This window comes from Parus major, chromosome 1A (genome assembly GCF_001522545.3).
Source record: "Parus major isolate Abel chromosome 1A, Parus_major1.1, whole genome shotgun sequence".
Lineage (NCBI taxonomy): Eukaryota > Metazoa > Chordata > Aves > Passeriformes > Paridae > Parus > Parus major.
The window spans coordinates 61,546,990-61,574,623 of NC_031773.1; the positions used below are offsets into that span (position 1 = coordinate 61,546,990).

The 27,634-nt window shown below is 39.6% G+C and overlaps 1 long non-coding RNA gene across 2 annotated transcripts; it reads left to right on the top strand.

Annotated features, from left to right (window-relative positions):
* The first annotated feature begins 20 nt into the window (after positions 1 to 20).
* Positions 21 to 26,847, top strand: LOC117244441. 2 transcript variants are annotated; one of them, XR_004497547.1, is made up of 4 exons: positions 21 to 533; positions 1,025 to 1,057; positions 1,351 to 1,416; positions 26,477 to 26,847. It is a non-coding gene; the product is annotated as an uncharacterized LOC117244441 (long non-coding RNA). The 2 variants fall into 2 exon arrangements; XR_004497548.1 differs by lacking the exon at positions 26,477 to 26,847 and adding an exon at positions 24,933 to 25,639.
* Positions 26,848 to 27,634: the final 787 nt, after the last annotated feature.

The following is a 27,634-nucleotide window of genomic DNA, read 5'->3' on the forward strand; positions in this document are numbered from 1 at the left end:
GGGGAGGGGTCCCCCCAGCTCGGCGGAAAGTGAGTAATGAGTCCGTGTCCCCAGCGAAGAGGCGAAGAACTTGCCGTGCACACCGAGTACTTGTGTCTGCCGGCTGTCCTGCCGCTTTTCCTTAGTATTGTTGTTCTTGGTGTCGCCACTCCTTTTCTTTTTAATTTTTTTTTTTTTTAAATTTTTCCTGGGTTTCCTTTTTCTTTTTTTTTGCTTTTTTTTAGTTACTTTAAAAAATTGTTTTCTTCCATTTTTCCGCGGAGGGAGGGGTGACTGCCTGGCTGGCTGGCGGGTCTGTTGCAAAAAGCGAGAGAGAAAATCAAAACCAAAACAAAAAAAAAGCCAAAAAAGAAAAAAAAGAAAGGCAGGAAAAAAAAAAAAAAGCCAAACAAAACCAAACCAAAAACCAAACCAAACAAAAAACAAAAAACTTCACTCGGATCTGAAAGTGGCAGGAAAGTGCCTGGCAAGTTGCAGGGATGGAGCTACACAGCTTGCAGGAGGCGTTAAAAGTGGAAATCCAATGTCACCAGGTAAAAGAATGAAATGCTGAGGCAACCAGCCGTGCTCTGCCTCCGATCGGGGCTCGCAGGACCGGTGTTGCATGTTCGGCGAGAGCCTTCGTGCCGCAGCCACCAGGGGAGGGGGCTTGGGGGGGGCGCGGCGGGGACCCCCGGCCCCCCGCCGCAATGGCGAGCACTTCCCCAAAGTACTTTTACGGCTTGTTTGGCTGAGTTTTTTGTGTGTGTGTGTTGTGGAGATGCGGAGTCAACGCTGCAGTCGGTGCTAGTGTGTGTGCGTGAGTGTGAGAGTGTGTGTGTGTGTGTGTGTTGGAGAGATTAGGACGAGACTTGAATATTTATGAGCTTTGCTTGAAACTGACTCGCAGTGTTTACTTGCCTCTTTGTTCCTTACCCCCCTCCCTCCCCCGTCCACACACATACATACATTTAAAATAATCCATTAAACTTGAAACAGTTTCTAATTCTTCCTTTTTTGGGGGTGATTTTTTTTTTTTTTATAGAAACTAGTTGCACAGATGAAGCAAGATCCACAGGTAAATGCAGATCTTTTTTTTTTTTTTTTTTTTTTTCCTTCAGTATTTTATCCCTGCCGTAATAAGCGCAGTTGTGCTGGGACAGCAGGATGAGAAACTTTATCAGTAAGAGATCTCATTTTGTAGTCTGCACTGAGCTTTCTTGCTAAGGAGGGTGTTTTGTGTATGCATGCTTCTGTACGGCTTCAGTGGAATGGTTTTGCCTTTGAAAAATTTCTAGCTCGCAAGTTTATTCATTACAGGGGTTAGTTTGCACTTTGCCTTTAATATGCGTCTTGTTGCCGTTTTTGCAGAACGGAGATCTTAAGAAACAAATCCATGAAAGGCAATCAAGAATAGCAGCTCTTAATGAGAAACAAGTAAGGAACAGATCGATTCAGTTGTGTTTGGTTTTTCTTCTTGTTTTTACGATGCACTATCTAAACATCCGAAAAGTGTCTGAAAATGCTGGCGGCAGGGGATATAACATCCATTTTCTTTTGCATAGAGTCAGAAAATGCATGTTTTCATAATGAGGTCGGATTCTCTGATGTCTTGCTGGGGGAAAGAATTATTTCAGTACTTGTAGTAAAAAGATAAGCAGTAGTTAAAACGTAAGAAAAAAAAAAGGCGTCCATTTTGAGTTGGTCGACATGTTTTAGGAATATGGAAAATTCTCCTGTCTTGGGCTACTTTGTGCACTTCTGTGTAATGTGCAGAACAAGAGTTGGGAAGGAGGAGGCTGGAACCCCGTTTGGAGACATTTCTGTGTTTAATTACAAAACTGACTTTTATTGATCACTTTATTTCTTTTTATTTTTCTTCTTCTTCCCCACTTGCCTTTCTCTTCGCTTGGTCTGATCTGACGTGTTGGCTTTTGATTCGAGTTCACTTAGGCACTTTCACTTTTTTCTCCCCCTTCCAAAAATACGAATAAAAACAGATTAACCTGTTTCAGCTGCCAGCGAGAGGGGGAGAAAAAAAAAATAAACCAACAAAAAACCGACAAAACGGAGGAGAGAAACAAAACAAACCAGGAACCTTCCCCCCTGCCTCTTCCCCTCCCCGTTCCCCCGCCCTTCCTAAAGTTTCTCCTGGCTGTTTTTGTGCCGGGTGACCCCGGGGCCGCTGCTCTTGCCGAGAGGGGCCCGGAAGGAAAGTTTTGGTGCGGGGGGCGGCGGGCGCTCAGCACCGCGGACAGCGCCACTCGCCATCCCTGCCCGCCCAGCTCCCCCCGGCCCCTCTCCCGGCACTTCCAGCGCGGGAAAGGCAGTTGGAAAAGCCAGCGGGAGATCTGCCGGCCCCAGCCCCGCTCTCCATCCCGGGCCTGAACTTTCCGGGTCGCTCCCGGGCCCTCCGCGGCCGTGATGGGTTTCTGTGCTCCGCTCTCCCCGGCCTGGAGCACCGTTCAGCACCGGCGCTGGGGACAGCGCCCGCCAGCCCAAAGCCGCCCCTTCCCTCCCGACGCAGGCAAAGGGGACACGTGTTCCGCTCCCCCTGCTTTTCCCCGTCCTTCTTCTTAATTTATTTATTTATTTATTTATTTATTTATTTATTTATTTATTTATTTCTTGTATGTGTGCGTTCTGTTTTGTTTCGCTGGAGTTGTGGTTAAAGTTGCAAAGTGCCTGTGTGGTGCGTGCCTGCGGGCGATGGCTGCACGCCACCCTTTTCCTCCCAGTTTATTGTTATGAGAATTGGTCAGCACTCTCAGTTTAGTAGTGGAAGCTTCCATTTTGTGAGGAAGGGGTGTTTGTTCCTCCTAACATGGAGAAAAGTCTGCGGAGTTTGCCGGTGGGGGATGGGGCCCCATTCATGCTGAACATTACCATTTTGATTGCTTTGATGCCATTTTTGGAGGGGGGAGGGGAGAGAATACCCTACTCAGCAGAGCACAAAGATGTTTAATCACTGTATAGAATCAAATCAGATAGTTTCTTTTTTAAAGCAAATCTGACACTACATGATATGTAAGGGCTGTTAGTCCTTGTTTTGCAGTGTAAAACAGCAAGTTGTTGACTCTTAATACTTCTGTATTGGGTAAAACCTTGTGGGTTTTTTTTTTTTTTTAATAAGCTAAAAGCCTTTCCTGCAACAATGCATCTTAATGTGTTGTTTCTTAAATATCAAAATAGTTTTACTGTCTAAGTGGGTATTTGGAGCATGGATTTCATCATTTCCCCCTATATTGTAGCAACTATTTCAAGGCTGTTTAAATTTTTATGATCGTAGTAAATGAGAAGCTATTTATTATATGTCATGTTGGAATTTAGATAAAGCAGAGAGACACATTTGAAAATTCAGTTTGAACATTCTGATTCAGCTTGGGGAAAATGGCTTTTGCTAAGCTTGCAGAGCATATTTATGTATAATCCAAACTAACTAGTAAACAATCTTTGTATATTTATGACTTGCCATTCTCATAATCTTGTAAATAAATCTATAGACCATGAAGTAATTAAATATAAAATATCTAAATTCTGTAAACAGAAAATTTGGCCTAGCAGGAAACCTCCTATTTTTAGGCAAACCCTTAAATTTCTTTTACTGTTTTCAACATCCTCTGCAACAAGAGCTCATAATTAAGTGCCTGGCTGGTGGTGTGGTGTACTCGTGCTGCAGGCTGCCACCTCCAGAGGTCTACACTGAAATCTTTCTGGGGTCACACATGAAATGAGTTTGGAGGTCTTAGTTTGTGACCAAGTCACAAACCCATTCTGTAACTTTGCAGACTTGCTATAATTAGTAGTTGCTCCTTAGATAATGGCTTGTAAATGAACTCTGTGTCCTTGAGGGTATAGAGAAGGAGCAGTGAGGACCATGGAGACCACAGATGGGCTAATGGTGGAGCTATTCGGTGGTTTGAAGCCCTCACTTTCATGGAAACACCAGTGTAAATTTAAATAGGCAGTTCAAGTAGGGAGGTTATTTTTACATATGTATTTACATCCCTTCCTCCTTAATGCCCCCAAAGACTTGTTTAGGCACAACTAATTCATAATTCAATAGTGTATACCTTTGATTGTACATGCACTGAATACAAAAGACCCTAAAATTGCATTTCAGTTTAACTGCACATGTTAATGATGAAACAGTAAAACAAACAAAGAAACACTACCTACACCTGTTAGGAACATAACAGGAGTGAGTGTAATTTCTCAGTGCTGCTATTCATCACTTTTCATTGTAGATGGCTACAATGACATTTGTGGCAATGTGTACTTTTCTTGAAAGTTACAATGAAGACAAAAAAAATTGAATGACAAACTCAACTTTTGAGGGAAATTTTTGAAGTAGACTTTTATGTGTAGCTGGATTTAAAGTTGCATCTTAATTAAGGATCCCTGGCTAGTCATCAATGTTTCTTTAATGTTGGTGGGTTAGAGAAATATAGAATTTTGCATAGTTTTAATATTTTTCAGTGTCTTCAAAGAAGTACTGTAGATCCATCATTTTCATTACTGGAAGGTAAGAGCTTCAGTCAGTTCTTAATTTGGCATCCAACTCAGAAAGACAAGTTAGACTTCTGTCACAAATACATCTTTCAGATGGTGTAGTTTTGATTAATTGACATCACCTTTGAGAGTGGGTTACCTCTTCTTTAACGAGATATGATGTGTGAAGACTCCATTAGTTAGTCCAGTGGTTTTATACCTTCCATCTACAGCACATGCAGAGCAGCAATAACATTTTTATCTAAATTGTAAAGCAAGAAGCATTTATATGTAAATAAAAGAGCCATCGTAAGAGCCAGCACTGGCCTTAATAGCACACCAGAGGTGCTCTGCTGCATGTGTTTCTTGTACTTTATGTCATTAAGGAGTTATTAAGGGTCTTTTAATTCTAGAAAGTTGTCTCTTATTAATTAATAGATCAGGATAAAAAAATAAGCAAATCTTTAACCTCCACTGGAAGCTCCTTTTTACTTGTTCCTCCTTTTACTGTAAGTGTTAGGTGGCAAGCCAGGTCTTTAGCAATGAACATGTGTGGGCCACTATATTTTTGACCATGATGAACTCTGAATTCAGACAGCCTGTCCTGGAGCACAGTAATAAAAATACGCCTTCCCGAAAGACATTATGCCATTCACTTGTGTGCTGCCTCATTTCTTTACCATTATTTACTGTCTAAGAAGAAAATCAACATTAGTTTCAGGTAGAGTTTCCCAGCCTGTGTTATTGCTGGTTTGGGTATTTTTTTTTGGGAAGTATATCTGAAATGAAATCTCTGACTGTGTTTTGCCTGTGGTGATCACCAGCAAAGCCTGTTTCTGGAAAGTGTTAGGCTTCTTAAAATTGAAGTACAGTTCTTGTGCAAGTTGTTGGAGATGGTTTAGGTCAAGATGTCTCATTGTGCTGATGTTGTCTCTTTGTTTTGGGGAAGAGGAGGAAGTGGATTTTTGGGTTTGTTGATGTTCATGCTGGGCTGTGCCTGCAAATGGCAGCATTGTTTACATAAGTTAAAGAGTAAATTATTGATATTGCCAGAGGTCAGTATTTCATATGGCTGAGTTATTTCAAAATGATTAAGGTAAAATAAGGGTTATAAGGTTCAGTGAAAAGCCAGGTAAAATCTGAAAGGTATTTCCAGATTGAGTTGAACCTGATGTCAAACTCTGACCCAAGGTATGCACAGCCCTCCCTATTGCTGTGGCAGAATTGCATCCGTGTCTGGGGCTGGATGTCAGGGGCGTCAGGGTGATGGGCTCCCACCCAAGTGGAGTACTAAACTTTTCTATCACTGCACTGTGTCTATAAACACAAAGACAGCTGGTATTAAATATGAGCCATTCTTCTGCATACTGAGGTCCTGCTGACTTTGCTGGGAATCCTGAGCAATTGTAGAATAAAATGAATTTACTGGATCAGAGTAAAGATTAGTTCTGGATTGTAATTCAGAAAGCTCCTGTTCCCAGAAAGCTCCAGTCCCTTTTTTTTTTTTAATTGCAAAATCAGGTGGCAATGTATTGCTTATTTTGCCATCTGTAGAAAGAGGGAAAAAACTAGGGAAGGATTTACCTTCAACTCCTTGGAGGAGAAACTTAGGAATATAGTTTGCATAATGACAATCCTAGCATTCTGTCTGTGCTTTCAGTAACAGCATACTGAGATTCCCATGTCCTATTGGAGAAAAAGGGTAATAAATGACATTTTCATGGGGGAATGGAAATATGGCTTTCAGCCTGCCATTACCTTGCCCTTATAAAGATTCATGTAACAAAAATTTGTACTAGAGGGGTTAGAACCCCGTTTTGTTTGGTAGCTGTTTGACTGGCATGGGAAATGCTATTTTGTTCCAGCATTTTTCTTTGACTGTACACTTTTCTCTACTTACACAGTGTATCACTTGGCAGGGCTAACTGTTGAAAAGAGAATGTTACTTTCATTCTAACCGTTTTAAAGAGTTCACTTTGATATTTTACCCACTTAAACACCTGCTGTCAGAACAGTACAATTGATTTCAATTAACTTTGAATTTCTTCAATAAGATGACTCTTATAATAACTCCAGTAATCCCATGATGCTTCATTAGAGGAGCTGGCTATGATGATTATTCCTGTGATTTAGCAATTTTTTCCTTACAATGCCTTTGTCTATACAGAAAAAGGAATTATGCCAACAATACCTTTTTATTTCATTTCTGGTTTTACACTAACAACACTTGCTGCCTGTTACACACTAAAGTATCTAATTTATACTTGCAGCAAACAGGTATTTGTTCAGATGTACACAATACTTTAGTAGAGAGACTTTTTTAAAGAAAATTTAGTTCTATATATGAGCTCTGCATCTTGGAGTTAGAATTTATTTTAATTTTGAGTAGACACTTGGGTAGCTGTTAGGTAGTGCTTCTACAAGAGTTTTTATCAGGAGCTCTGGTTTGATGTAACCAAATCTCCATGGGTTCATGCCATGTGTGTGGCTCATCCAGAGCAGTATGTCATGGCAGATGTTTGAACCAGCTCATCTTGTTTCAGGATCTGGTGCACAGACTTCTTGTATCTGTGGAAGGAAAGGGGAAGGTCTTCTTTCCATAGTGTGATGCTAAAGAAGAGTTTTGAATGGTGGTTTTAAATGACATTTCCAATGGGATACTGCATCTGTCTAAACACTTCTGCTATGTTCAAATAGAGAAAATCCCTTTTCATCTCATTGTAGATTTGATTTTCAAGTTGAAAGCATGAAGGCATATGAAGACATGTTCATACAAAGTTAATTTAAACTTTTCCTTCCATGCTTTTCTTTTTGCGATCAAAGATAAAATGCGCAGCATTTTTGTCTTTGATTATAAAATGATGCCTCCCTCTCCCCTCCGCCCCCAAAACAAAATCTGAAGCACCAAATAAACTTCTAAGCAAGAGTTAAAGGACAAAAATTTGCAAATTGATTAGACAAGGCCATGGTAAATGGTGTATGTGTGACCACAATGTCAAGGAGGGCAACTGGTACACACAGAGGAGTTGGAGGTAAGGGAAGCATGAAAACAGGCTGCAAGTTTAAGATAAGAACAAAGAAGAACAAAAAAGAACCAGAATTGTACTAATTGAAAAGCAAATTTGTCATTCTGCCATTAAAGCAGACAGTTATTTCAGTGTAATAGACTCATATTTGGTCTATCCAATCCTCATCACACACTTCTTTTATATTTCTGTATATACATATATTTAATATTGTTTTTTAATTTTATTTTTTTGTAACTTAAGGTGGTACTACTTTTTTATTTGGAATTGTCCATCTTGAGTTAAAATTTACTTAGTGAAAAATGTTTTCTCCCCCACCCCTCTTTTTTGCATCAGCTGCTTATTGTTATGCAGTAGCAATTTCCAGAGTGTCATATGAAATTGCTGATGCGGCTTAGTTCTCGCTCCAACCTGCAACTGCCAATAGTAAGCGTCTATTGAAATCTAATATGTACCACAGGGCTTTTTGCACATGTACAGGCAGACCTTTCTGGTTAATAGACAGAGGACTAGGAAATAGGAGCGTGTATTTTCCTGTTTTTAACCCATGGAGAACTTAAATATATGTCCAAATTTAAACTATAAAACAATCCTTTGACTGAATTAAAGTAAACCAGAGAACTGAACGTAAGTGCTGCTGCCGTAAAATCAAAACAATAAGTAGTTGAGAACTCTGTAGATATGATGAGTGGTGTTAATTTAGGTTTCTGAGAGGCAATCTTATTTTCAGAGTTGTAATTCAGTTTTAAGAGGCTGGGCATTGAGGCTCTGGCCAGAACAGTGTGTTCACCTGAAGGTTGGTTTGATTGCTTGTGTTTAATTGAGAGAAGCATATAACTGGCCTTGAAACAGCAGTTAAGTCTATATTGTGTATAAGTTATTTTCCACATTGATTTAGCTTGATCCTGTTGGTAGCTTGTGATGTAGCTTACGTATTATCTGGGGAGAAGGAGTGGAATTGCCTTTCTGTGCAGCTCAGCTATTGATGACAAATCTTATAAGGTTACAGAAAGTGAAATTGTGTATTACATTACAAATAATTTAGTCAAGTGAGAATCATTGATACTTTTGACATGCAGCAGAGATTAACCTACATTTTCTGTAACGTGCTGTTTTTCTAAAGTGCTTCAAATCAGCTAAGATTGCCTAAAGATTTATTGGTAAGGCAAAGCTTTTCTAAGAATAAGGAAGATAGAAGCTTCCATTCTCAGAAATGTACAGACTTGAATGTCTCTGTGTTTAAATTTGCTTCTGTGTCTGTGTGTGTGGTTGGGTGTGAGCATAAGGTCTTTCTCTTTGATATCATTCAGGCAGAAAGCCAATATGCGCATGTAAATGAGCCTGAAAATGTAATTAAAAATATATACATACTGGGGACTGCAGTACAGAATTTAGTATGAGATGTAGGTTATAAAGTGATAAGTAACATTTCCTATATAATCACTGATACTCTGATACTGACTCTCATCTATGATTTATGCATCTTGTGTGTTATTAAGTGCCAAACAGATAAATGCTGAAATGATTTCTTTAGATATCCTTTCACCACGATGACTGAAAGCAAAGTACATCTTGCCCATTCTCTTCCCTTCAACCAAAACAAAAACCAAAATACACCTACCATGCAAGTATTACTACAGAGACTAAAAGTATTTTACATAAGGTCAGATAAAGACCTATTTGATAACATATCTTTCCTGGCAATAAAATGTGACAAAACAGACTTACTTGTGAATATATTAGATGAAGGAAATTCTGCAAATCAATAGGATGCATCTAGGAACTTGTATACAGATGGAAAAAGAGAAAGATTGCCGGGGAAAGACATAAACAATTTTGTCCTTTATTTCAGTGTAGAAAACAAAGGCTCACACATAAAAACCTATATGAGAGGCACCTCAGAAACTCCAAACTTTAGGCAAGAAGCCAGTTTTCTTTTCTTGTAAGTATTTTCTAAAAGTTAGGTCAGAGTGCTGAGTGCAGAAGCTAATGTTTCTGCTCTCCAGCTTAGGGAGAAACTACTTGGAAAATGCATTTATTTTGCATTTAAAAATATAGGTGGAGTCCAGATGCATTTCTATCAACAGCTCTGCAGCCCATAAATATATACAACCAAAGTCGGTGCCTTATTTACATTATTTTATTAACATTCTTTGCTGAGTGGGCTTGAATGGAACACAATCTCTCATATAGAGGATCTAATTATAAACACAAGGGACAGAACCAAATAAGCAGTCTTTAAAGGGAAAAGAGTCTGGCAGCTTTGTTTAAAGTGTCCTTTAATGAACTTCTTTAGCAGCTTGTATCTTAGCAACACGTTTTATTACATACCAGTGCGGGAGAAGCAGTTTGCAGATGGAGTTGCACACAGTAATTTATTTCCCCCCATTTCCCTGTTTTTTTTCTTCCTCCTCTGTGGTGACTCGACTTGAATGTGCAGAGTAGCTTTTCTAGCACTGATAGCTCACTTGAAATCCCTGATTGGTTCATTTGTATCTGTTCTGTTTTGTTAGTTGATGAAAAAGGCATTTATTATTTTAAATGCATACTGATTTTGCATGCTCTTAGAAATTCAGATATGACTGTTTTGAATAGGCATGGATTTAAATGGAAAACAACCCCAGCTTTTTTCAGTGCACTTTTTTTCCAATGATGTGTTGCACTCGGCACCCGTCTTCATTGCACACACCAATGAGTTTCCAGATTTGGAGGTTATTTACTCTCCATGTTACATGGAATTGTTTTAATCTCTTATCTTTCACACCTCCAAAACTAATTGGAATATAGGAGTGACAGAAGCATTTACAATCTCTTTTTTTGTCTTCTTAGACAAAAGCTTGCACTTAAACTGCAAATATATTAAAAAAACCCAAACTGCTGTTTCAAAAACCAGTTGAAATTCTGCACTACTGTCCCTCCTTCAAATGACCTACAGGGCTTATCTTTGTTGAAAGAAATACTTTTTGTTCTCTCCACTGCTAATTGCAGACCAAGTTCTCCTCATATGTTTTGAGTGAAAAAGCTTTTTTCAATAGGGTCTTTGGCGGAATGTGGTGTTATTGAAGATGAGTATGAGCAATACAATCTAGACTTCATTTTTTTTTTCTTATAAATTAAAGGTGAAAAATGCCTTTAATGAGCAAACTAAATAGTATTCAGCTCAATTTACATTTTCTGCTGGCTAGGCAGGTGTAAGTCGAGGCATATATATTTCCCTGGAGTTCACTGGAGTTACCCAGAGTTTGCACTGGTGTGATAAAAATCAGAATATTTCCAGAGGGAGAAAAGCAGGTGAGGAGGAGAGAGGGCAGATGAAGGCAGTCCAGAGTGTTAGGAGAACCCACAGGAGATTGTTGGTTTAAAGATAGTGCTCTTGGGGATGGCTTCATTAAACTTCAGTTAAGAGCTAATATATTAGGGGTTGATATTAAAAAGACAAAACCTATCCATTTCATGAAGTCCATTGATATTTGCAAGTAGACAGGGGATGGTTTCTGAAAGAGATGGAATTGTTTCTCTGCTTAAAATTAGTGAAATACAATTGTGTTTCCATTAATTGGCAAACCATTACATTTCTTGACCCCTTAGTTCAAAAAACCCAGTTTCCTTTCACTCCAAAATATGGATGGATGGATGGATGGATGGATGGATGGATGGATGGATGGATGGATGGATGGATGGATCTCTTCTGGTTTTGAAATGTCAGGTGCCAACCTGCCTCTTGTCCCATTTGGATCTGCAATATATCAGCCTTATTAGCAGCATAAAGAAGTCCTTTGAACTTTAAAAGCAGTAAGAGAGGTAAAGAATGGAGAGATAAAGGATTCAGTCCCACTCCCCTTTAAACCATGGTGATACTGGTTTTAAAACAGAAGTATGTCCTCTGGAGCCAAAAGTGATTCAGTTGCTGTGTGATTAACTTACTATTTCTTTCACAATTCAGCTCACTGTTAATTAACTCAATTTCAATTGAAAAAACTCTAAGCTGGAGGAATGCACTAGAATCTCGCACAATCACTGGGATTAACGATGGCAGTCTGAACTGTCAAGCTAAATCATGAAATTTGCAATATTGCTAGACAAAGGCTTACATCTTTTTTTTTTTTTTTTTAACTGTAGGTCCCTAACAAAAGGGACCTGCCATTACTGGAACAATTCATGTCCTGTCATGAGAAATAGTATTTATGCCAGGCACAGCATCTGAAGACCATGTCTTGAGTTATTTTTTTAATGTGATAGAGCTGGGAATATTTAAGTGAGGTAAAAAAACAGGAGTCCTAACATACAAAGTAATTTAATTCAGAAATGTTGCAGCAAGAAGGAAAAAAATTAAGAATTAAATTATTTTTTGCAACATTTTGAAAGGAATTAGAAACCTATGTGTCAGATTGGCTAAAACAAATCAGCAAGATTCATTTTACCTTCAATAAAGGAAAAAAAAGCTTTTTTTTTTTCCAGAAGCACAAACATTTCTAGAAACTTCTTTAACCCTCTGAGTGCTTGCACTGTACCTCATTACAGAACTGCTTTTAGTAAAGGAAACTTAAAGGAACTTCCATCCCCAGATGAAGCAAAGACTCATTTATAAACAATGCGAGCAGGAACAATAGAATGCTGAGTGCATTCTGCATGAATAATATAACTGAAGATTGTGGAAAGCCTATGATTTTGTATGCCAAACTCAGTTTGGGAGTTAGTTTATGAGACTATATCTGGATTAAGCTCTGGATTTCAGGCCTTTTGATTGAAATATTTTTGCCATAGTTGGTTTGTTATCTTTTTTTCCTCTTGTACTTTCTTAATTAAAGTAATTCTCCTAAATTTGCTGAAGCTCTTTATCCTGTCTGTATTTAGGGTTTGGCTTAATGAGATTCTCCTCCAGGATCCACAGACCATAAGGTAATGCAAACAGTGAAGGCAGTAGTAGCTGACGTTTTCCATACGTGGTAGAAGAATAAATTTTCCCCAAAACTCATCTTTGAGTGACTTTGCTTACTGTTACAAATACAGAGCAAGTAAGCTGGAATTTTCCTGGCTTGGGCTGCCTGAGGTGGTCCATTTCACCCACTGTTATGAACTTGTTATCCTATCTTATAGAAAAATAGCATATAGTTATGAACAAGATGTTCTTCCCAACCTAAGCCATTCTGTGTTTCTATGGTTCTCTCAAAGTTGAGTTAGGTTATTTTGTAGTTCAGTCCCTGGTTGCTCTTTGAAATTGCCTCCTATTAAACTGAGTGCTGTCAAATGATAATGATAGATTTTGTAAGATGATCCAACGTCCTGAAAACTGGACTAATGCATTTGCTAAAGATCTTCCTACTGTATGGCCCCTATTAGTTCTACTAGTGTTAGCTAGGAAAAGTGGTGTGCATAAGCTCTGTCCGTAATAACAGTTTCTGATAGTCTTCTATTTTGCTTCACTGTTTGAAAAAAAAAAAAGAAAAAAAAGCTTGGCATCTTCATGTTAACATTTTGTAGTTTTCTTGGGTTCAGTTGAGCTGTGCCTGTTTATACTTCTCAAAAATCTGGGCCAGGTAGACTTGAGTTCCCTCACCATCCCCAGACTACGAAACTGGCCAATCACTGATACAAGTTTGTCTTGATCTCCCAGGTTCTTGCTCTTTCATTAAGCTGGCTTCAGTTTAGGTTAGCATCACCCATTGGTTTGCTGATGGACTTCCTCTAAAGGCTGTGGAAAAACCTTTAGATTTTGGTATCAAAAAATAGCTTTAAAAATATTATTCCAGAACAAAGTCTAAATAATAATGCTGAAATTTGCTACATATTTACTTAATAATTTACTGTTCCTTGAAAAAGATCTTTTGATCATCAGATAGTTATGTATTCATCAGCTGGCCTGTTCCAACCTACCATATAAATACATGGTTTTCAAAATGCACAGTTCTCAGGAGACTAGACATGTACAGGACCTGTTGTTTATTAAAATGCAGTTTCTTGACATGACTGAACTCAACACTCTTGTAGTCTGTTGACTTATTATCCACTGAAGGAATTTTACCTTCTCTGGTTAAGGATTCACTAGGTAGGTACAATTCCTCCCAAGTCATTACACTATTTTCAACTTAAAAAATCTTGGCATTGGAATTAGTGGATGCTGGACTTCTGTTGGAATTTGATTTGCTGTGTTGAATGTGCAATGAATCAGCCTTAAACAAAAATAATTGTATTACTTTTCATGCCTGTCCTGTTCTGAGAATGTTGTTCTGAGGGAGCTGACTGTTGTCTAAGAGCATCCCAAATGTTTTTAGTGGAAATGGCTTGAAGACAAAGTACACACAGGGATTTATGTTTCAAGGGCTAGATTCTGCCAAACTCAAAGGTGTTGGCACAAGCACCCTTACATATTTTAAAGAGAAAAATCCCCTCTATCTGGTAGAAGAGGTGTACAATGTGTAGAGAGATTGAAACACACAAAGAGCTTGAGAAAACGAATTTGAGGTGATATCTAGGGCAAAAGGATTAAAATTGAAACTTAGAGGTTCTTTGTGGACACAGCAGGGAGGTCTCGGTATTCAGATGAGAAATAAAGAGGGATAGGGCAAAGTTTGAGTTGGGAAGGTGATTTTCTGTCCCAATTCCTCGCAAAGCAGATGCTGTGGAGCTTCTGTGCAGGAACTGCTGGCAGGCACACTGTGACTTTATGGATACCCACAACTGGCGTAGGTCTGAGCAGTCTCCTTTTCCCACATTTTCTTGTTTCCCAGGAGAAATAGAAGAGAACATTTTAAGATTAATCAGCTAATGATGATATGCAGGAATTCTTTTCTGCAAGTTTGATACTAGAAGGGGTGTTAAGATGAGGATTGATACTCCTGTGCACACTTTTCACTCTTTCTTTGTTTATTTACTTGAAGTTGATACCATCTTTCATGGAACAAGCTTTTGCTGGATGTGTACCCAGGAAATGTGCAGGAAGCTGAGTTTTCATGTGATTCAAGTCAGTAATGTCAAAATGTTGATCAGAAATATCAAATCACTAGTTGTAAAAATGATGTGCATTTTTATTTCTTAAGGCTAATACACCACATCTATTTTTAATTACCAGCTATAACTGGAGATGTGATTGATTTTCCTCTGCTGGAGTGTCATTACTAGCATTTCTGTATTCAGTTGTCCATGTTAAAATGTTTGAATAACCCTCTATTTAGAGTAACAATGTCTCACTTCAGAGTGGTAATTTCAAGCTCAAAAATTTCAGTATTGAAATAACCTACTTTTAATTCCCAGAATGGATGTGTTACTTTTCTTCCATCACTTATGTTCCAGGAGGTGTAACATAAAGCAGATATAGCAAAATGCATGAGGGAACCTCTCTTTCTGTTTGTTTAGGTAGGCAGACCCACCTCAGCTGGGCAAGCAGGAAAATACAAAGTGCTGAGAGATGGTGGCATCTAATGCTGTTGCTTCCTTAGGACTAAGAGGATCAGTTTCTAATGAGGGTGTTTATAATGTTCTCTGAGTAGGACAAGTAGTTGTACAGTGAAAACTGAAGTTCTGCCAGTCACTGGTAGTTGTACTAGCTGTCCTCTGCCTTCTTCTTTGCTTTGTGGCTTTGTCTCTTTCACCCTGAAGAATTTTTAGAGTGAAACACAAATAGACACTTTCTTTGGTCTTTTGGAGTTCACAGGAAGGTGGTGGTTATGCCACTGTGCAGTGCAGTGGAAGGTCTGGAGAGCAGAACTGTGGGTACAGAGGACACTGTACCCATCCCAAGGGTTCAGGCTAACCATCCCGTGTCTGATGCCAAGGACTGAATGGCTGTTACTGTGTGGAATGTTACGTGTGCTCCAGAAGTGTGCTCTGCTGTTGAGTTTTATCCCAGTAGAATCCACTTGATCCACTCCTGAATTACTTTGTGAAACAAAGTGCAAGATCTACTTTCAACAGATCACAGAGTGATCTGCTTCAGAAATGAGCTCCTGACTTGGAAGCAGTAATTAATATGGATTTACCCAATATGTGTTCCTTGCTGGTGGGTTTCTCTGACGCTTAAAACAGCACTACTCATCTCTGGCCCTTCTGTCTTTATGATGATATCTCAGGCTATGAATGGAGGAGAGGGAGGAAGGCAGTTTCCCTGCTTTTAGGCATGGGTGTATCAAGTGCATTCCTCTATTTTCACCATAATGGGGATGAAGAACCAACCCCTATTATCTTTTCCCACGTTATTCTGAGGGCTGGAAATGTTTTATATCCCTAAGATCTGGGCCATTTCAGGTCTAATGAAATTCTGGAATGCTACTTAAAGCCTTTATTTTATTATAAGACCTATATCCCACTATGGCTGGGAAAAGGGTCCCTTAAGGTTAAAGCCTCTTCCACAGCATTATAGTATTTTGAGTTGCAGTCTGCACTTAATTTGTCTATGTTAACAGAAGTTTGTGTCCATTGATTTTGATATCTTGCTTGAACAGAACATTAGAGGGGCACTTTGGAACTCCTATATTTCTTAAGAAAATGCCACCACTTCCCTTTTTCAGTAGGAATTATTGCCTCTCTTTTCAGATTCGTAATGTTTGTAGTGTTATCCATTACACAAGACCGAAAAAAATCAATGAGGTTCATAAACACAGTTGAAACTTACTTGACATATTTTACTCTAAATGTTTTGCTCACTATAGAAAAGTCAGCAAATACAATTGAAAGAGAGCACAGTAGTGCCATTTTTTAATGTTAAATAATACTGTCTGTTACAAAACAAGGGAACAAATGAGTGGTTATCCAACATTCTCTTTAAAAAGCCAGTAGCATTCTTTCCAGAACTTTACCACTGCTGACCTTCAGTGCTACAAGGAGCTGTGTAGCAGCTGGGTGGGGAATCCAAGTGCCAGTGGTGCTTCTCTCATCAGGCTGGGTTGGATTGTGACCTAATGGTTGGGTTTCAGAAGTTGGGTTGTGACCTTATGGTACAGGGTTTGTGCCATGAGCAGCAGGGGAGGGGGGGTTCTGTGGTGTTCCCAGGTTCTGCAGGTGAGACCCACCTGCAGAGCTGTCTCCAGCCCTGGGGCCCAGCACAGGAAGGACATGGAGTTGTTGGAGCAAGTCTAAGAAGGTGCCAAGATGATCAGAGGGATGGAGCACCTCTGTTGTGAGGGAAGACTGAAATCACTGGGATTGCTCAGCCTGGAGAACAGAAGCTGCAGGGTTACCCAATTGTGGCTTTCCACCTGAAGGTAACATACAAGAAAGATTGAGACTACAAGGGTCTGTTGTTGTAGGACGAGGAAAAATGGTTTAATACTGAGAGACATTAGGTTTAGATTAGATGTTAAAAAGAAATTCTTGGCTGTGAGGGTGGTGAGGCCCTGGCTCAGGTTACCCAGAGCAGCTGTCACTGCCCTGTCCCTGGAAGTGCTATGGGCCAGTTGGGCAGGGGCTTGGAGCAACCTGGGATAGTGAAAGGTTTTCCTTGCCCATAGGAGAGGGCAGGACAAGATGAGCTACAAGGTCCCTTCCAACCCAAACCATTCTGAGATTCTATGGTAAGTAACTGGTTTTTACCCAGCAATTCCTCAGCAGCTGAAGGTATAGCTGATCTTACACAGTTCGTGCCTGACACACAGTCATGATTTCCTGCTGTTAGCATGTTTTTCAATGGCATAACACTTTCTCCACAGTAAAGAGTCTGCACAGAAGCATATGGCTACATCACAGAATTAAAGGAGAACTGTGGATGCTGAGAGATTAGTGTGTAGTGGGGTTCTTGTGGAGTAACAAACATTTCTCTAAAACTTGTGAGGTACAAAGTGTATAAAGGTACGTTCTACAGTAGTTCTCTTACTGCAACTACAATAGAAATGAAGGCTGGACATTGTGTTAGTCTCAAAGTGACTAAGAAGAATGAGGTTCTGGAATAACTTTCCAATAGAGAAAGTGGAAGCAAACAACCAATCTTTTATTTTTCAGGTGAATCTGTGACATGCAAAGATGTTGAGGAGCCCTGGCAGGAGTAGAAAATACATGTTTGTGGGCCATAATGTCTGGAACTAGTTCTGCAGGATACAGAAAAAAAAAATGTTGAGAACTGAAAGGGTAGATCAACATGTTAGCCAGTCTCTATTTTACGTCATGTGGAGAGTTGGTTCCAGCTGTCATAAACTTCTTGATGGACAGATGCTTTTGTCATACTAAGAAACTGATTTAAAAATTATTTTCTGTTCTAGTTTTTATGGCATCAGTCATAGTAGTGTTTCTGCAATAACTTGAATATAGAGACGTTGAAGGCGCAGTTTGCTCAGTTTGTAGGACAGAATTGTTATTTCACATAATCATACTAAAAAGTCATACTGTTTCTGGCACTTCATTTTTCATTGGGATTGTGGTACTTGAAAGAGTCATTGTCTTGGATTGAAAAGCCAGGTGTCTGCTAAGGAAGGCAAAAACCTCCCTTGAAATAGAAAAAATGTAAACCCCTCCCCCCGAATTATTATAATCTTGAAATCAAGGGGCTCTCAGGCAGAGATATGGGAATAGCAATAACAGTTCTTTACTAAGAAAATTAAAATAAAAATGTCATACAAAAAAACCAAAACATTGACAGAGTTAGAATACATCCTGACACCGTGTTGGTCAGGGTGTTGGTAGCAGTCTGATTAAATGGTGGCTGCAGTCCTGCTGAGTACAGATGTGGTTCTGCTGAAACAATGATCCCCTAGAAGGGATCCTTCTGAAGGAGTTCGGAGAATTTTTGGTTTCCTCTGAAGGTCCAGTGGTGTAGATGGGTCTGATCTTTCCTGCTGTGGTGTTCCCAGTCTCTGACTATATCTAGGTAGGAATGCTTGGCTCCTCCCCCTGGGTGGAGCATCTCCCAATGGTGATGTAATTTTATCAGTCATGCAGTGAGACTCAATGGCCCATTAACAGAAGATATCCCCCTGGAGGGAGGTTGGGTTATGGAAGAGATACAGAACACTGCCCCACCTGGGTTTAACAGATGGTAATAGAATACATACTTTTGGTTACATCTTGCATTGCAACCCAAGACAGCCATGAAGAGCCATGAAAGATTTTTTTTCCAGTGCAGTCCACTCAGTGCTCCACTCAGATACAGGATTATAATGTGAGGACTCCCTATGTGGAGACAGAGGGGACAGTTTAAGTTCTGACACTGGTATTTCTTTTTTAACTGCCAGGAAGCACCAGAAGATGGCATGGTTTGTACAGATGCGTGCTAGAAAGTAAATGAGTGAGCTTGTGCAACTGCTATTAATAATCTTGGATAATTTTTAACACTGTCATAAATAAAAGCAGCAACATGCAGTACTTCAATCTTTATTTCTTCTTTCTGCCAGTAAGGGACAGCAGTAAAGTCCAGTTTATCTATCTGTGAATCTCTCTGTCAATCTATCTATCTATCTATCTATTGGGAGGAAAAAGTTAAAAAAAAAAGCAAGTGTGATGTAATGTTGGTGCAACATACACAGAATGGTCAGCCTGACAAAAAGGGGTATTGATGGTAAGTGAAAAAGGTGACACCTTCCCTCAATAATTTTGATGAAAATCTTTCTTTTATCTCCTCTGTGCCTGTCAGTTCAAGCCTGGGAACCCAGACATATCCCTCTTACTTTCCCATTCTCCTCTCTCTGTTCCCAGAAAAAATGTGATGACCACTGGATATTAAGATACCCAGTTTAACCCTCTGAACTGGAGTACCAGCATCTGCTAGCTATGGAGATTCAGGGTTTAAAGATATTTCTTCTTAACATTCGTAATGTTGGAAGAAGTAGGTGTGTATTTTAAAAGTTGTGTTTGTGGGATTCTGCAGGATCAGCAGGCTCTGCCTAGCTTCCCATCATTTACTGGATCCAAAGTTTTCTTTCAGGCAGGTGAAACTGGTGAAGGTTTATATCAGTTTAGTGCAAGGGTGCCTCAGTTTGAGATTGTGGACTAACTGGTTAGTATTTCTCTAGCCTTCTGAAAATGTAAAGAACTACGAAAATGTTTAAAATTATTTGTTAAAAAATAATTAGTACAGGGGAAGAATCAGCTGAAACTACATCCCCTACCATAACTGTTTCAGCATGTGACATGCTTTGGCTGATTATCATAAAATCATAGAATCCCAGAATGACTTAGGCTGGAAAACAGCTCCAAGATTGTTGTGTCCAACTTATGACTTCTCACCACCACCATGGCACCAAGTGCCACATTCAGTCATTTCTTGTTCACTGACACTGCATTGCAAAACTCACAGAATGTGTGGTTAGGATTTATAGCACACAGTTGCTTTGATTTTTGGGTTGTTTTTGTTTTTTCATTGACTATCCAGACACTGGTACTGCCTTTTTGAGGACATGTTGAGTTTAGCTCTGTGACTTGGTATTTATGAATTTTTGAGGCAAAGAGCTTAATATAGAGACTGGTTCCGATCTATGGTAGGAGTAACTCTGCAGAAGTTGGCAGAGTGCTGTAATGGGGAACTTCTTTTAGACTGGCCACAATATTTATACGGGTCAGGGGTACTTGAAATTTGCTCTTGGCCATCCTGTAATCCTGTTTTTACCAATGGGACATCTGAATCCACAAGGACATCTCGGGGATGAGTCATATTTTCTGCATGTTTAAAATGTTGAGAAATCTATACATTTATACTCATGGAGAACTTAGTTCAGTATGAGTACAGGTGGGATTTTAACAAAATTTAGCTCACTTCTTTCACAGTCTGAAAGAACTGAAGGAAGGTTTGCACCAGACTTTTTTTTTTTTTTCATTTTATTTTTTTTTTCCTTGTGATTTTATTAGACTAGTTAGAGGTAAACCTTCTGTTCCATCATTCTGGATTTTTTTATCTGTGCAGTATGATGTGAATCACTTTGGAGATGTGATACTTCCAAGTATAAAGAGTGTATACATAATGCAACAAAATGAATTTTCAAGCTGAAACTCCACTGACCACATCAAGGGGTGGTAAATGCTGTGCATATATAAAGTTAACATTACAGGAATACAGGGTTTCTGTGCAGTTCTACATCTGCAGGTCTTGTCTCTTCAGTGTGCTCATTGCTGTGTCCTTGTGATAGGAGCAGTTCTGTGGAGTTCTGCTCAGAGAAGAGTCAACCACACTTTTCTGGTTCAACACATCTGTATTTTGCTGTGGAGCAAAAGATGCAGAATTGGATTTTCCAGAGCTTTCAACAGTGTCCCAGTGTCCCTGATGAAGAAGACCAAGCTTCTGTTGAAGCCTGTGTATAACTACAGTCCCATGTGGGTGTTGGCCCAGAAGCCAACAGCTTGCTCGATCACAACAGCACGTCTGGTCCCTGTCCCCAAGTCCTTGATCAAGGAAGTTCCTGTCTCCAGGGTTGGCCTTAGTCCAGCAGGCCCTTGGGTTTTCTGGTTGGGAAGGGACAACAGACAGTAGGACAGATGCTCATTAAAATTCAATACATTTGTAGAAACTGCCCAAAGAACATATTCAGAAGTGACTTTTTTTCCAAATTACCTTCACCCTGTTCCTCTTACCTTTTCAGATTCAGTCAGTGTTGTTGTCACCAGTAAAGGCAGGGCCAGATCCAGAGCCATTTCAAGTCAATGCAGCCTGGATTTGGCTGGATTTGACTGGATTTCCTTACCAGTTAGCCTAGTTCTCACTGCCTTCATTGGTAATCTTCACTACAGATCAGTCCTTGACAGATGAGGCAGTATGGGTTTAAAATGGAAAAATGTGTTTACATCCAGTCTGGGGGATCCTCAAACATACAAAAGAGTTTCACTCAGATTAAGAGAACTCCCAATGGTAAAGCCAAAGGTCAAATAGTGATCTAGAAAGTTTCAGATGAGGGTGAAACACTGGTGCTGCAAAGGAAAGCAAAGAGATGTTTCATCTGATTTGGAACCTGGAATCCAAATTAATTAATTCTGCAAACAGGTATTTTCAAGGCCAAGTTATGAATGTGTTGAAATTGAATTATAATAGGGGTTGTTTTGAACTTTTTTTGACAGAAATTGCCGTAACTTTTCTTTATTTTTGACCTTCAAAACATTTTAGAAACATGGCTCTGTTAAGTTCGGCCACCAAAATGGTGTGGGTATCAACTTGCTGCAAATGCAGAGCAGGTGATACTTAGGCCTTATATTCCTTTGGCATTTTTACTTTCTTGTATATACATTGTTCAGTGAGCATAAACACTGTGAACACTAGTTTGTTGTGTTTGTGCCTTATATTGGTGCTTAAGGAAGAGGCACACTCTGGTTCAATGTTTTGCAGAGACAGGGGCATACAAAGGTGTTCTCAAATTCTCTAGAACCTGTTGAGAAGTTGTCCGTGATGCCTGACCTTCATTTAGTCCCAGTATTGAACCTCACATTTTGGTGAAGCTTGTTGATACCTTAAATATCCTCAATATCTCAACCCCTCTGTCCAGTTTGGTTGAAATTACACAGAAGGTTCAAAGTAACACACAAAGGTATTGTAAAACTGTATTTTGCATTTTAAACTGTAATTAGCACAAGGTGATAACATTTTGAAACTGACCAGGTTTTTAAATACACCCCTGGGGTCTGGGTAACCGTGACAGTGGGAATACTCTCATCTTGACTGGGCCAAGCACCCCACTTTCCTCCCCTCCAAAGCTCCAGGATGACTTTGCTTCTTGGAGGAAGTTGTTCTGAGAACATCATGAATGAAGCAAATGTTTTCTGGAACCTGCAGGATTTTGGTTTGGTGCTATTATTTACATGCAGAGTGATTTGCCAGCCAAAGTCAAGGCCACAGGTGTAGCATGCTGCAGATACAGGTCTAAAAGACTGTCTGTACTTTATCAAATCTACTACCTATGTGTCCTCCATCTCCCTGCTAACTCTGAGTAAGGGCACCAGAGCAATTGACCACTTGGTGGCTGTGCAAAAGCTTAATTTAATTGTGACTGACAAAGAAAGGGAAGAACAAGGTATAGAAAGGCCTCAGTGTTGATGTGACTTGGAAAGAATATCCTGTTTGCTGGCTTGTTGGCTTGGGTCTTTGGAGATGTAAGATCTCTTCATTGTTTTGGTGGTTTCATGCTATGTGTACTTCAGGTGGTTGCCTAAGGCACCTCAGCCTGCTTTCTCATTTTTAAATGGATGAGCTGGCTTAGGGAGCTGAGTCACCCAAAGCTAACTTCACAAAAAGAAGTTATTTGTTCCCTCAGGCTATGGACTGGCAAATCAGAGCACTGTGCTGGATAAGTGCTTTCATTCATCCCAGACAATTCTTTAGGAAAGCAGAACTGGGCAGTATTATTTTGCAGCATAAGGTGCACAGATCAGCAATGTCCATGTAATGCAATGGCAGCTTTGTTACAACCAGCAAACACCTGACATCCTGATAAGTTTACAGCATGCTGAAGAGTAAATAAATCCCACAGATCTGTCACGTAAAATCTTTCCATTTGGTTGCTTTCTTTCACACAATGTTCTGTAGCAGTTAACTATTTATATCTGTGTTAGTAACTAATATTAAATTACACTTCAATTGTTACACAAATAATCACAAAAAAAAAAATCCTATTAGGAGTATTACCTGTATTCTGTCCCCCAGAAATAGGATATAGGGGGATAAAATAGGGGGATAAAAATCTATACATTGGTGCAATCTGTGTGGTAATTTACAGTTGCAAAGACCTTCAGCAAGTCATGCAAAATCCATGGGGTATCTATTGATGCTGGAGTTTTAGTTGAAGTCTGATAGAGGTGACGTGTGTGCTGTGCAAGCTCTTGTTCCTTCCCACACAGTTCCTTTGTACCCACTCATCTGTATACTCACATCCACAGCAAAGCCAGAGTAGCTCCAGTTGTTTCTCACACTTTAGGTTAATCTCATTCCTGATGAAATGCATGATTGTCCACCAGATAAAATTTGGGTTTTGTTTTTTATTTGACTCTGATTTACATAGTTGAAAGGGTTCCTTGATAAATTTCTTGAATCTCAACTCTACATACTTAGGTGGTGTTAAGATATAGAATCTACATTAAAAATATTCATTTTCTGGAAGTTATGTGATGTGCTCAAGTGTAATATTGCTGTTGTGGCTTATTTAATAGAATTTATTTGATTGTGGTGTGCTGGAAGCAAGGACTATGTGTCCAAATGAAGTCCTGTGAAGTTTTGTCTGTATTTCACTTTGTTGTTCTAGCACTGGTACTTGAGTGTGTGGCATTGACTGCACATCCAAGTGCCTCCCTGAGCTTCAGTTCCTTGCTAAGCATATTCTGGTAGCACAATAAATTTTCTCCTTCCTAGCTGGAACCAGCAGCTAAGTACAGTTACAGTGTCAAGCTGTACACTCAACTAATGTCACACTTTAGAAAGACTTTAAATACGTACACCCTGCATCTCCAAACGGATGCTTAGTCTGGCACTCCAAAGTGCAGGATAGATCTGTCCACTGCCCCAGGTTTGGTCTTGTCCATGTCAAGCATCAGGAAGATGATCACATCCTCATGTCCACTTTTGTGGACTGCAGGGAGCTGGGGATGTGTAGCACCTCTTAGGAAGTGCCTACAGAATGGGGTGGCAGCTTATCAGCAGTTTCTGCTCTGTTCAGTGCTGGTGTTTCTTGAGCACATTCAGGCTTCCTCAGACATTTCACATCCCAAAACAACTGTTTTAATTTTGTTTAGGGGAGAATAGATCAGGCTGTGATTTCTGGACATATTGAATTCTTAAAAAGGTCAGACTTTTTTTTTTTTTATTACTATATTGAACTAATTTTGATCATCTTGTCTCAATTTTAAATCTCTGCAATTATTGTTTGCTTCAATAGCCTCCAGATGCTTCTTCTTGTATGTGGAAAACGTGGCAGTTATGAATGTTTATGGCTAATGTTGCCTTTTGTGAAAGTACATTGATTTCTAGATCAACACCACAATTTTAAATGGCCTTGGTAAACTCTGTTACAAGTAGCTGTTTACAAAGTTCAAAGTCTAAAATTTAATTAAAATCTGAGGCCCTATTTGGTATAAAATATTTAGTTGTTTTCTTTTTTGTTAGGAATGTCAGATGTTTGTGCTAAGCTGGCTGCTAACAATAGCTGCAAGTTAATTTGGTTATTGTTTTTTAGGCACTGCTAAATACTGAAATCCTTTTCCATTGTTACATTAACTGTGGTCTTTTCTGGATTTGAATTTGTAAAAATCGTGTCTAGAGTTTTGGAGCAGGACTGATTGACAGCATTTTAAGCACTTATTTCTGTTGTGACTCAAGACAAAGTACTGGCTGTTGGTTTCCCCTCAGAAAGCAGTTGGCTGCATAGATGGAAGTGGCTTGGTTTAGGATGGGAGAAAGTCCTCAAAAACAAGAAATGGCCTTAGAGTCTGATCTTTCAGGAATCTTAAAGATTTCCAAGGGCTGTATTGGTAATTTGGGGAAAGAACTCCAACCTTATGTTAGTGTTCATTGTGTGCCTATAGCAAATTTTCCTCTGTGTTGTGCAGGACTCTGGGTGGAATAGTCAAGTTCACTTCAGTCCAACAGCATCAGTACTCTGAAACTGCCTGTTCATCTGCCTGAAACTCCTTTCCAGAACACGCAGATCTCTGGCACAGGTGAAAGTCTCCAGTAGAAGGGAACTTGTTAAAAATGTATAGAATGGTTCACTTTTTAAAGGAAGAAGTTCCATTACTTTCTCTTTTTTCTGTGTGAAGGAAAATCATATATTTACAAATGTAATTACAGATTTGGAAACCACATGTCAATTATTTTCTATTAAAGGAGCTTCCAGAAGCCTTTTAGGAGTCTCTTGATGTTAACTCAGGCACAGAAATGCAGGGAAGAACTTATGTCTGAAGAGCTTTCAGTTTAGAAAAAGACAGGGTATAGTTCCAGAGAGTAGCAGTTGAGGCTCAGAGGTATTTAACTAGGCAGCCAAGGTTGTGCTGGGAAATTTGCAGCCAAGCTGGAAACTGAATCCAGGGCTTCTGTGTCTAGTTTATCAGTTTATTCACATGGGCATACTCTAAAGGTACTGTTCTTCTACACTTCTTCTGGGAGGGATGTGAGCATGCTCTGTCTCCTAAATGAAAACATTCAGTATGCCAAATAGTCTTCCTGGTGGCATTTTCTACTAGTTCTGTTGCAGTGTGAAATAAATGAAAAAAAAAGGCCACTGGCCTCTTCAAACAGCCACAACAACAACAACAACAACAAAAAAACAAACCCACAAACACACACACAAAAATCCCACCAAAAAAAACCCAAAACCAAAAAACCCAATTCCCCCCCCCCCCAAAAAACCCAACAAAAACAAACCCAAAGCTTCATTTTCTATCCTTGATGAAATATTTATTTGGAAGCAGCACAGCAAGTTGGAATAGTTTGATTTGATTAGCAAGTCTAAATGTATTAGCAGCAAGACAGAAACTGTATTACAGTTAGTGATAATTAGTTGCACTGATTACTTCAGACTGCAGTACTGTTTGACAGATGTGTTTCTGTGGTGCACTGTTGAAAGAGGAGTGTGCTTTACCCTGTGGTGGTTCTTGGCTTTCCTTCTCATGATATCTTCATCTTGTCATTGTTTGCTGATGAAGTCTCCACAATGGCTGCTACAATTTGTCGCTTGGCAAATACAAATACTCTCTTAGAAGTAAAGTTTAAACTGGGAAATAGTGATGCATGTGTTAATACTGATGCTTGACAGTCCTAGAGAAGGCCTCTTGTTCTCCATGGAAATGGTCACAGCCCAGCCCATCATCCCTGCTACTCCCCATCAGCCCTGTCCTTCAAGTCTCATCCAAACCCTCATGAAATACCACAAGAGCTGCTTCTTAGACTGGAGAAGACCTTGGATCAGATATCTTCACTGGACAGAGGAATCTGGCTTCCCTGCCTGCTCAGCCCTCAGTCTCTAACACACAGTAGCAACTACTAGTGACAGGATTTGTAAGAGGCTCCTTGGAATCAGATTAGGGAGAATAAAACTCTTTAGGGGGACCATATCTCACAGGGAATTAACAACCTCTTCTACTGGCTCACTCAGGTCCACCTGTGGCAGGGAAACATGGAAATCTAATTGCTGTTGTCTGACTGAGGAGCAAGAAGGAAGGAGAACAAGCAGTCTGCAGCTACAGTTCATGAATCTGCTACCTCAGATTCACGGCTCTGTTAATCACAAGGTCCTGAAACATCTCTATGAATTGCAGGTGCTGCTTCAAAGAGAATCACTTCTCAGACTGGGTGTCCCTTTTATAGGCAGTTGCTCTGTGGAACATTGACTGTGGATCATTTGACACAATCATATTTTCCAGGAACTATATCAAGCTAACCTCAGTGGCTCAGCTTCATATTGTTAAACACATTAGACTCTGTCAATCATTCTGTTCCTTAGGAATAAACTGATGCAATTTTGGATGTCTTGCTTTTGGTGTGTGAGCAATAATCCCATTATCAGTCATCCAGAATAAAATGCATTATGGTATGTACTAATGTAAACCTATGCATTGTCTGTGAGCTATTTGGGGACAGATAAGCTAGAAATATGAATTTGTGCAAGCCAAATGTTTTCCATGTTTCTCTAAAACATACATCTTATGTTTCTGTACATGTGTTTTGCTTGTTGCTTCAAAGTAGTTCACAGACTCTGTGAAGTGCTTCTATCACTAAGCATGATAGGTCAAAGAAAAAGGGATCATTTAAATGTGTGACACAGCTGTTAGCATGGCAGAAAAATCCAGAGGTTGAACATTTGGGATTGCCCATAGAAAACATCTGAACATTGCCAGACAGCTAGCTCTGTAAGAAATGTCTTGGTTGCTAATACTACATGAGCGGACACTTCATGGCCATCAATTCATCTAGAATTATGTGTGTATTTCCAGCTGGATGAAGTTGTGAGGCAAACTTTAAATAGGAAAGATAAAATGTAAAGTCTGTCTTATTATTCTAGAGATGAGATATTTATGTCATTTGCCAATAAGGCTGTATTTCTGCAGGTTTCTTTTGGCAGGTCACCTATCCTTAGTTACTGCTCTGATAATACTGAGCACTGAAGGATTTTCCTGTGTCGTGATGTCCTGGGGATCACTGTATTACTTGTATCTTGTACGGTTCTTAGCGCTTGTAGTTAGCCTGCAGTGTAAAATCAGGGTAATGGTGTGGCAAGTAGGGAAGGATCAGCTAAGCTAACTTGTGAAGAGAT